The sequence below is a fragment of the Mandrillus leucophaeus genome, unplaced genomic scaffold, assembly GCF_000951045.1.
Source record: "Mandrillus leucophaeus isolate KB7577 unplaced genomic scaffold, Mleu.le_1.0 Scaffold30, whole genome shotgun sequence".
Classification (NCBI taxonomy): Eukaryota; Metazoa; Chordata; class Mammalia; order Primates; family Cercopithecidae; genus Mandrillus; species Mandrillus leucophaeus.
Window position 1 is genome coordinate 4,067,862 of NW_012103143.1, and position 10,002 is coordinate 4,077,863.

Consider the following 10,002-nt stretch of genomic DNA (forward strand, 5'->3'; position numbering starts at 1 on the left):
TATTTTTAATTTTATTTTATTTATTTTTTTTAATTTTTTTTATTTTTTGGTTGTCCTGTCAGCATAGGCATTTTCCTTTGCAATAAGAGCAGTAGGTTTCTGGTGTCCTTTATAATGAATGACTCCAGCCTTGGCCGGCAGGAGAGCGGCCTTAACAAGGACCTTTATTAGGGTGGCCTTGATCATGGAAGAGCCTCGTGTGGTAAGGCAGCCTCTTTAGGCCCAGATGACCGCATGGTTATGGAGGATGAGGAAAGCATATCTGAAGTCAGTATAAATGTTAATGTGCATTCCTTCAGCGAAAGAGAGCGCACGAGTTAAAGCAATCAGTTCGGCTTGTTGGGAAGCGGTGGAGGGGGAAAGTGCAGCAGCTTTGATAATAGTGGTGTGGGACACGACAGCATATCCAGATTTAGCTGGTGAAAATTGATTGGGTTTAGAACTGCCGTCGATAAACCAAGTGTGGTCTCGGTTTGGAATTGGAAGAGTAGAACTCTGAGGAAAGGGGGAAGATGCTATGTGTATTGGGGAAACACAGGTATGTGGTTCAGGACTTGTGTTGGGTGTTAAGTGAGAAACTGGGCTGAAATCGGGCGCATGGGTAATAGTTACTGTTGGAGTTTCAACAAAGAGCGAATAGAGCTGGAGGAGTCGAGGGGCAGACGATAAATGTGAAAGGTGTGAGGAGGATATTAATGTTTGAAGGTTGTGAGAACTGTAAAGGGTAAGTGGAGCACAGCCCGTGATTTTGAAGGTCTCTAGAAGTATTAAAGCGGCGGCTGCCACCGCATGCAGACATGAGGGCCAGCCTAGAACTGTGAGGTCAAGTTGTTCTGATAGAAGGGCAACAGGTTGTGGGCCTGGCTCCTGTGTGAGGACTCCAGCAGCACAGCCTTGGATTTCAGTTGTGTGTAAGGAAACGGGATGGGATGAGTCGAGGAGTGCTAGTGTGGGAGCTGTCTCCAGGGCCTTCATGAGTGTGCAAAAGGAGGAATGGGGAAAAGACTTAGGGTCTATGGGATCAGTTAAGTTACCCTTTGTGAGCTTGTAAGTGGTTTGGTTAGGATAGCAAAGCCTGGTATCCAGAGTCAGAAGTATCCAACAACCCCTTAGAACAAAAGGAGTTGTTTTCTGGTGGTGGAGACTGGGGTCTGGGAGATTAACTGAACACAGTCTGCAAGAAGGGCGTGTGTGTGCTGATGGAGGATTATACCGAGATAGGTAACACTAGGGGAAGAAGTCTATGCCTTAGAGAGGGATACTCGGTACCCCTTTGAGTAGAGATGTTGAAGAAGCGGGATAGTGTCCTGCTGGGAAGATTGATAAGAAGGGCTGCAAAGAGGAAGATCATCAAAATATTGAATAAGGTGGAAGGCAGACGGGCAAAAAGAAAGCAGATCATGAGAAAGGGCCTGGCCAAAGTAGTGTGGGCTGTCCCTGAAACGTTGGGGCAGAACAGTCCAGATGAGTTAGGATTGGTGAGTGCCTGAACTCCAATTTTTGCCTCCCCTTTCTCTCTCTCTCTCTCTCTCTCTCTCTCTTTCTCTCTCTCCTTTCTCTCTTTCTCCCCCCTCCCACCTCCTCCAGAATGTTGAGCTTATTTCTCTGCAGCTCCCTTCTCTTAGCCCTCAAGTCCCGTCTGCCTTGGTTGTCTTCCAATTCTTTCTAGCAGCTGCTTATAGCAGCTGAGTTTCTCTGTTTTTTAATCCGGCCTTTATAGATGTTCTTGACATCTATAAAGTTAACAGTTGCCTACTGGAGCACCTTGTGCCGTAGATGGTTGGACACACAGAGGAGTGGCTGAGACCGCTAGAGCTTCACACTAACAACAGAGGAAAAGTCTGCTGTTAGGGTCAACCAATTAGGGGAGGGTCTCTACCTCTGTTGCTTCCAACTGCAAGATCTTGAGTAAACCACAGGAATTGTCTGGGCCTTAGTTTCCTCATCTGCAAAATGGGTCTAATAATACAAAGGCCATGTATTTCATAGACTTTGTGTGAGGATGAGCAATAGGGTATACAACCAATGGTACTTTGGAAATAGAGAGGTGATTTTTTTGTTTTCTTTCTTTCTTTTTTTTTTTTTTTTGAGATGGAGTTTCATTCTTTTTGCCCAGGCTGGAGTGCAATGGTGCAATCTTGGTTCACTGCAACCTCTGCCTCCCAGGTTCAGCCGCACTCGGCCAACAATGATTTTTACTGCATCAATTGGTGTGTGTTGAATAAAGGCAGGGAGGGGAGGAAAGAATGGGATGGGGGTAGAGAAGGGCAAGATCAGGGAGAATTCCAGCTCCTCAGGCCTAGACCTGTCATCTTATCAGAACAATCCCAATCACCTGACAATGGCCTGGAGACCAGTGGCCCTTCAACAAGAGCATTTGAGCTGAGCAATTTTTGCCTTTCTTAAAGATAAGATTAAATTAATGTGACTCCAAGTCTTACCACGAGGACGTTGCCCTTTGCTGGGAAGCCGAGCAGTCCCCAAGTACCTCACCCATGATTTTCTTGGTGCCTCATTACACATGGTAGCAAAAATGGCAAGCCCCTAAGAGGACCACTGTGATCCTCTGAAGATGGGTGTTCCCAATCCTGCGAACCCAGTTCTTCAGAATGCTGTTTGTTCTGGAGAAATAAGAACTGGTCATATCTAGTCTTTGTTTCCCTCTCTTTTGATCATTTTTTGGATGAGTCAAAATCAGGTCACCACCAGCACCAGGATGTGACATGAAGGGACGCGCCTCAGCCCCACAGGGCACATTCCTGCCCTCTTCCCAGGCTCAGGTCTTCCCTGCCTCTGAATCTTGCTCTCTTTTTCCCTTGTTCTCACTTTTCTTTCTTTTTTTTTCTGCCCTTCCCTTCTTTTCTTTAATTCCTCTTTCTTTTTTACCTGGGGAAAAAGTCTTCAGACTTCTGGAGTGGATTCATGAGTGTGAATGGGGTGCAGCCTGCCAACATCATTTTTCCTCAAGGCACAGAGGCTGTTTCTGTGGCTGGGCACAGCTGAGAGGACCCTCTCGCTGCACTGGGGGATTGATGGCTGATGGAGGGAAGGAAGCTCATAGAACATCAGGCAGAGTTTGTCCTGCTCCCCTCAGACTCCCTATATCACACTGATGGGGTTGCAGCCCTGGGCTGCAGGGGTAGGTCCGGTCTGATGGAGGCTGGGACATCTGGAAGCCAGTGGCCTCGCAGCCAGCCCCTGGCTCCTGCGCACATTCTCCGGGAAGAGCCCCAGGTCTCTTCTTCACTCCCCCTCACCCTCCCAGAGGGGGTTCTCTGACCCCAGCAACACAGATGGGCAGGGAGGCATCTCCAAAGGCCAGACGCTTAGCTGAGAAATCATTTCTCAGTCCCTGTGTGGCCCCTTGCTCTTAACCTTTTCCTCCTTTGTTCTTAGTCCTGTTTTTGCCCTGATTTTTCAGCTGGGCGCCCTGGACTGAGGCAAACTTTAAAATTGCCCCTGGGATCAGACACACGGTGGCCGCCTCTCTGGCTATGCTGGCCTCCCTGTTTAGGGCAGCAGGTAGGGAACAGCTGGCTCAGTCCAGGCCAGATGAGCAGGAAATAAAGGTTTTCCTTGTCCCCTTTCCTCCAAGCCTCCTCCTTCTTCCCTTTCCCCTTGCCATGGGAAGTTCTTCTCTTCCTCCACTCCTTCCATCCCTCGCCGTCTGTGGGCCTGATGCTGATTATCCTGTTCACTATCAAAATTATTTGGGAGAAGAAAGTCATTTGTACTTTAGTATGAGTTTGATCCATAGTTTGTTTTTCCTTGGTCTATTTGCTCTCTGAGTCTCACTGGCAGATGAAAAGTTGAGGGCTGCATTACAGACGTTTGGGGCCATTACAGGAGAATGGAGGTGAGGGATGGGTGGCGGGGGCAGGGCGCTGACCGTAGAAGGACCCCCCAGAGCCCAAGCAGTCACACACACAAGCTGCCACCCCCAGTCCTCGATCGGTTTCCACGCCGTTCATAGTCTGAGACAAAGGAGTTTAAAAGTATGTGGTTGAGAGTGGCTTGGAGCCCAGCTAGGTACAGGGAGCAAGGGGAACTGAGGCTGCTTGACTGGGCAAGGCGAGAAAGCAGGGAGTTTTTAAGACGGCTGACTGTAGCTCTGATTTTGTTTCTTGTGAAGGAGCAATCCTGTTTGGCTCCAAGCCTGGGGATGGGGCTGGCTCTGTGGAGCAGGTTGCATCTGAGCCGGGTGGGCCTGCCCCGGGAGTCGTCGGCTGCCTCCAGAGGGGGTGAGGTTTCCATCACAGGGGTTGAGGTCTCCTGGATTCAGCCATCATTAGAGGAGGCTTTGCATATTGCCGGGGTTGTGCCAGACCGGATACACGGGGGCCTTGACTAAAATGTGTTTCTTGGGCCCTGCCCCCAGCTCACTGAACCCAGGAGCAGCCCTGGGATCATTGTGACCTCACAGCTCAGACAGCATCAGTCCCCCGTGGGGGCCGCCTTTCCAGCCCCTCTTCCCAGCGGAGGATCCCAGTGCCTTCCTGGCCTGAGGGCCCTGCAGGCCTGGCCTTCCCAACTTCCTCTCTGCCCTTGTCCTCCGTCATTCCCCCAGTTGGAGGGTGCCCCAGCCTGGCTGACGTCAGTTCTTGTCCCCAGCACACACAACTCTTCCCAGCCTCAAGGCCTTCACCTGGCTGTGCCGCTGCCTGCGATGTTCCTCCCAATCTTGTCAGGGCTGGCTCCTGGGGATAAGATATCTGCTCAGACGCCGGGCGCGGTGGCTCACGCCTGTAATCCCAGCACTTTGGGAGGCCGAGACGGGCGGATCACGAGGTCAGGAGATCGAGACCATCCTGGCTAACATGGTGAAACCCCGTCTCTACTAAAAATACAAAAAACTAGCCGGGCGTGGTGGCGGGCGCCTGTAGTCCCAGCTACTCGGAGGCTGAGGCGGGAGAATGGCGTAAACCCGGGAGGCGGAGCTTGCAGTGAGCCGAGATTGCGCCACTGCACTCCAGCCTGGGCGACACAGCGAGACTCCGTCTCAAAAAAAAAAAAAAAAAAAAAAAAAGATATCTGCTCAGATGTCACCTCCCCAGAAGGGCCTTCCACAGCCAGCCACGTCGTGTCCCCCCACACCTGCCCCCACACTCGCTAGCCCACCATCCCCTCTTCCTTCTTCCATCCTCCACGGGGGTCATCACCATCTAATATTCCTGTGCATGCATCTGTTTGCCTTTCTGGCTTCTGGTTTTGGTTGCCTTCCCCCGGAAGGTAGCTCTGTGGGAGTAGAGCAGGGACTTCTTTGCACTGTTTATTCCGTGACCCAGCCCCGGCTCTGTGTCTGGCACATAGAATTGTCACTGAATGAATGAATGAATGAATGAATATCCACTGTGTGAATGAATGACAGGTTTGGAGGTCACTGGAGCAGATGGCCAAATCTGTGACAGCTGTGACAATAAACAGCAATTACAAGCAGAGGGCCAGATGCCGAGCTGCCCTCGTGGACATTAATGGTCCCAGGCCCTGAGCTTGCATTCCCAAGGGACCCCTTGCTTGGTGTTTTGGGCCCACTCTCGACATCCTGACAACCTGTCTTCTAAATGGGACTGAAGTGGAAATGGGGGGCGGGGTCCCAGAGCCCACGTGACTTGTCCAACGACACCTTGCAGGGTTGCAGGGACAGAGGGGGAAGAGGCCTATGCCTGGCACCCATCATCAGTCTCTAGAAAGTTCCATTCTGAAACATGAGTCAGCCATGCCCAACAGTCTCCTGGGACAATCCCCCACACAAACTTTTGCCGAGCGCCTGCTGTGTGTTGAGGGCACATGGAGTCCTCCTCTCCTTGGTGATTTGGTGGCGGGGGTAGGGAGGTGGCAGCCCTGACTTTGGCTTCCCTGAATGACGGCACAACAGAGAGACATCTGGTCTCCAGTGGAGATTAGATCTCCGTCAGCGGCAGGGATGCAGCCGGCCCCAGCACTGGAACTCCACGGTGGAGTAAAGCACCCCGGAGGCTGTCCTGGCACAACCTGACCGCAGTCATAGACCAGTCAGCCCCAGGAGGGACACTCTGCCCCAGCCCGGGTGCTGCCAGCCGGCCCCATGGATGCCACAAGTCCAGCCAAGGAAGTGCCTGTCCCCACTCCCAGGGCCATGCAAAGGGGTCCAAAATAAACTTGAAAAAGCAACCCCCCAACGGGGAGGCCAGTTTGTCCAGGGTGTCCGGGGGCCATGATGGGCACTGCTGTTTTCCTAACTCACGTGACCAAAAGTCCTTTCATTTGCATAAAAATGGAACCTGGTTGTCTAAGTCTTCCCAAAGTTTCCTTATACCAAGCAGCCGTGAAGGGCCCCCCACAGAGCAAGGTCTCGACTGGCCACCATGAGAAGCCGCCGTCCCCACCCTCCAGTCACGTCCAAACCCCTCTACGCCATGGGGCTTAACCACCTCTGAGCATCCCACGTGCGTGTCACTCACTTCTGTCTTGTCGATGGTCTGCCTGCTCCTCCCTCGCTAGACAGCAGCTCCAAGGGGACAAGGAATCGTGCATGTTTTTATTTTTATTTATTTTTATTTTATTTTGTTTTATTTTTGAGAAGGAGTCTCCCTCTGTTGCCCAGGCTGGAGTGCAGTGGCGCAATCTCGGCTCACTGCAACTTCCGCACCCTGAGTTTAAGCAATTCTCCTGCCTCAGTCTCCCGAATAGCTTGGATTACAGGTGCCTGCCACCATGCCTGGCTAATTTTTGTATTTTTAGTAGAGAGAGGATTTCACCGTGTTGGCCAGGCTGGTCTTGAACTCCTGACCTCAAGTGATCCATCCGCCTTGGCCTCCCAAAGTGTTGAGATTACAGGCATGAACCACAGAACCCGGCCTGTGCGTGTTTTGCTGGCTGCTTCTTCCCCAGTGCCTCGGAACCTTGAGAAGATGCTCTCAGGCACCCGGTGGATGCATAGGCAGCCCCGAGGCCCTTCCCAGCCTTCCTATCCCTCCAGGCCTCCCGACCCCTGACTCTGGCTTGGGGCAGTTGACCGCTCCTCTTCATCTTCCTAGTTCCCAGTGACCCTTTAGGATTGAGCTGAGAAGCCACTCCCTGTGCAAAGCCTTCCGGAATCGACCGTGACCTTTCCTACCCCCGGTCCTTCGGCATTTTTCTGTGGCTGTCAGATTTCTGACTTCCTGGCCGACTATCAGCCCCACACCTGTGGGTCTGTGCCCAGGGCTCACAGCTTAACACATAGGGGGACCTTAATAAATACACTGATTTCCCCTGTGGAGGGGGCACACTCCTGCCAGGAAAACCCAGCCCACCTCCTCCCCGGACAGGAGTCCTCACGTTGGAGAAGGCCTGGCTCTCAATGGGGCTTTTGTGGCGGGTGGCAGTGGCCTCAGCAGCTTTCCCCGGCAGCTCCACCAGCCGGAAAATGTTAAGACAACAACTCCATCCTTGCCCCTAGGGAGAACCTGTTTGTGAAGATTCCACAGCCTCTCTTTAAGAAGCAAGTGTCCGTGCTGGGGTTGGTTGAGTCGGGTAAAAATCGCCATGTGGGTAAACTCTTCATTGTCCTCCACTAGGCAGATGCTAGAATCTGTGGACACGGACGAAGGACATTCTCTCATTTGCTCATCCTTTCAAAGGATACTTTGCATACCTACTGTGTGCTGGGCTCTGCTAGGTCCTGATAATATAGAGAGAAAAAAACAACGGTCCCTGCTTTCCTGGTACAGGGAGAATAATAAGCTGTCAGATAACAGATGCGGGGAAGCAGAGGAAGGGGCTGGGAGCAGGGCCAGGGCAGACCCTGGAAAGGTGGTTTCTTAGCAGAAATCTCGGAAATATGAGCGAGCCAGGAGGGAGGGAGGGTCACAGCTCCCAGAAAACTTGAAGTCCAGCCCCAGAGAATACAGTTAACTCCTGGGAGGAGGATGCAGTTAGCCTATGTCTGCTCCACGGTAAGGGGCTCTATCCCTGGCACACCCCCCACTCTTTCCCCAGCCCGCTCCTCCAACTGTTCTGAAGTGGTGGGAAGGCAGGTAGGGGCTGTCCCAGTGGTTATCTAAGGGAAAACTGCCCCCCTCTGTTTAGTCCCCAAGCTGAACAGATTTGAGATCTGTTTAACGTGGAAGATCTGGGCTGTGATGAGCTTAAAGGGGGAGGGGGATGCTTGATTTTTCAGAAAGCCTGATTTCAGACGTAATCTTTCATGCTTAAGAAGCAGGGACGCTGAGTCTTGGGAATAGCTTTTGGAAAATGGTAATCTACGTTAGAGGGCAGGGCAGGCAGCCCTGTGGCCGCTGGGCTCTGTATGACTATGTGTCTTGGAGGATCCGGGCTGTGATGAGCTTAAACATCTTAAATATCTGCATTCAGGAAGAGCTTCTGGATGGACACTGGAACCACTAATTATGCATGCCATTGGGAAGGAAGTCCCATGTTGGGTCATTTTTAACGCTTCATGGATGAGTTGTCATATGTGTATGTGTGCAAGTGTGTGCATGCATGTACTTACCAACTCTATAGGACACAGATCTTTGGATTTTTTCTACATAAGCAAAGGGATTGAAACGACTTGATTAATTTGCTGTTGGCCACTAATGCATTTTGCAAAGACAGGCGGCCACTGTCTGTCACAAAGGCTACTCTGTCTCACGCTCTCCCCTCCTTACGTTTTAAGAGTCAATGCCTTGGGGCCCAACTTTGTTGGACAGCTGGCTCGATTCTGTGCATTTTTCTAGGTCTCCATGGCTCATGTCATTTTCAGGCATGAATATGAGCCATCAAATTATGACAAAATCGCCTGGAGCCGCCATTCTAGCCAAGGAGGGTGAGGGGAGGTGGAAGGAAAGCAAGATGATGAAGCGAATTCCTCTGCAGATAAAGGGTGGCAGATTCTATGGAGAAGTACAAAGTCGGGAAGGGGTTTGAGGAGGTAGAGGTATAAAAGAATGAGTGAACGAGGCAGGGCACCGTGGCTCATGCCAGTGATCCCAGCACTGTGGGAGACCGAGGTGGGCGGATCACCTGAGGTCAGGAGTTCAACACCAGCCTGACCAACATGGTAAATCTCCGTCTCTACTAATAATACAAAAGTTAGCCGTGACGGGTGCCTGTAATCCCAGCTACTTGGAAGGCTGAGACGGGAGAACGGCTTGAACCCAGGAGGCAGAGGTTGCAGTGAGCCAAGATCATGCCAATGCACTCCAGCCTGGGCAACAGAGTGAAACTCCAAGTGAATAAATGAATCGTGAGTGCATGGTGAGTGGGTAAGTAAGTGGGGAACGGGGTGAGCCAATGAGCGAGTGAGCAGGTGGATGAGTGGACAAACAGTTGAGCGAATGAATGAGTATGTGGCTGAATGAACCCCTCGCTCTAGCGGAAAAGCCAGAGGAAGGGGCCCGAGCATCTCCTTCAGGGGTACCTGCCAAGACGGAGTCCTGGAACCCCTGCCCAGGACCTCTCCTGGAGGGCATCTGGGTCAGTCCCTTGCTCCCCAGCGCTGTAAGCCCCTGCCTCAGATCTCTTACCCAACCTCATCGCTTCCACCTGGCAAGGTAGATGGCCCATGTACTGGGAGCACTACATGGTAGGATCCCTGGGAGGGTGCCCCCGGGTGTCCTCCTGGGTCTCTTTCTGGTGTGAAATAGGGAGCTCTCTCGGCTTCTTCAATTGAACACCTGTGTGACCAGCTCTGTCATCAGATACGTTTTGTAATTAAAGGCTACTCTGTCATAATATTTCAGGAATGTGCTGTGATTGGCCTTGGGGCAAAGGTCGGTTTCTCTGCATGTGTGCTGTACAGAGAAAAAACTGTTCAACTATTTTTCCCTGAATAGTAAAAGGGTCCAATATGAGTCCACAGGTGACAAAGTGTATCAGTCCCTTAAATGATTGTCACCCTTTTCCTACCTATCAACCTATTCCATGTCACTACAGAAATCTTAAAAAACAGGAAATGACAAGGCGGAAAATAAAAGCCATCCAATATAGTGTTCCTTAAACAATAAGAAAAGGCTCTGTAGCTAAGCAGTCCAGGCTCAT

General features: G+C 51.5%; 1 long non-coding RNA gene across 1 annotated transcript in view; it reads right to left on the reverse strand.

Moving 5' to 3' along the window:
• The window catches only part of LOC105544507, a 7,985-nt gene extending 3,636 nt beyond the window's left edge, over positions 1 to 4,349 (reverse strand). Inside the window, exon 1 of the long non-coding RNA XR_001006769.1 lies at positions 2,887 to 4,349. This is a non-coding gene — a long non-coding RNA (uncharacterized LOC105544507). The remainder of the gene's footprint in view (positions 1 to 2,886) is intronic.
• Between the last annotated feature and the right edge of the window lie 5,653 nt (positions 4,350 to 10,002).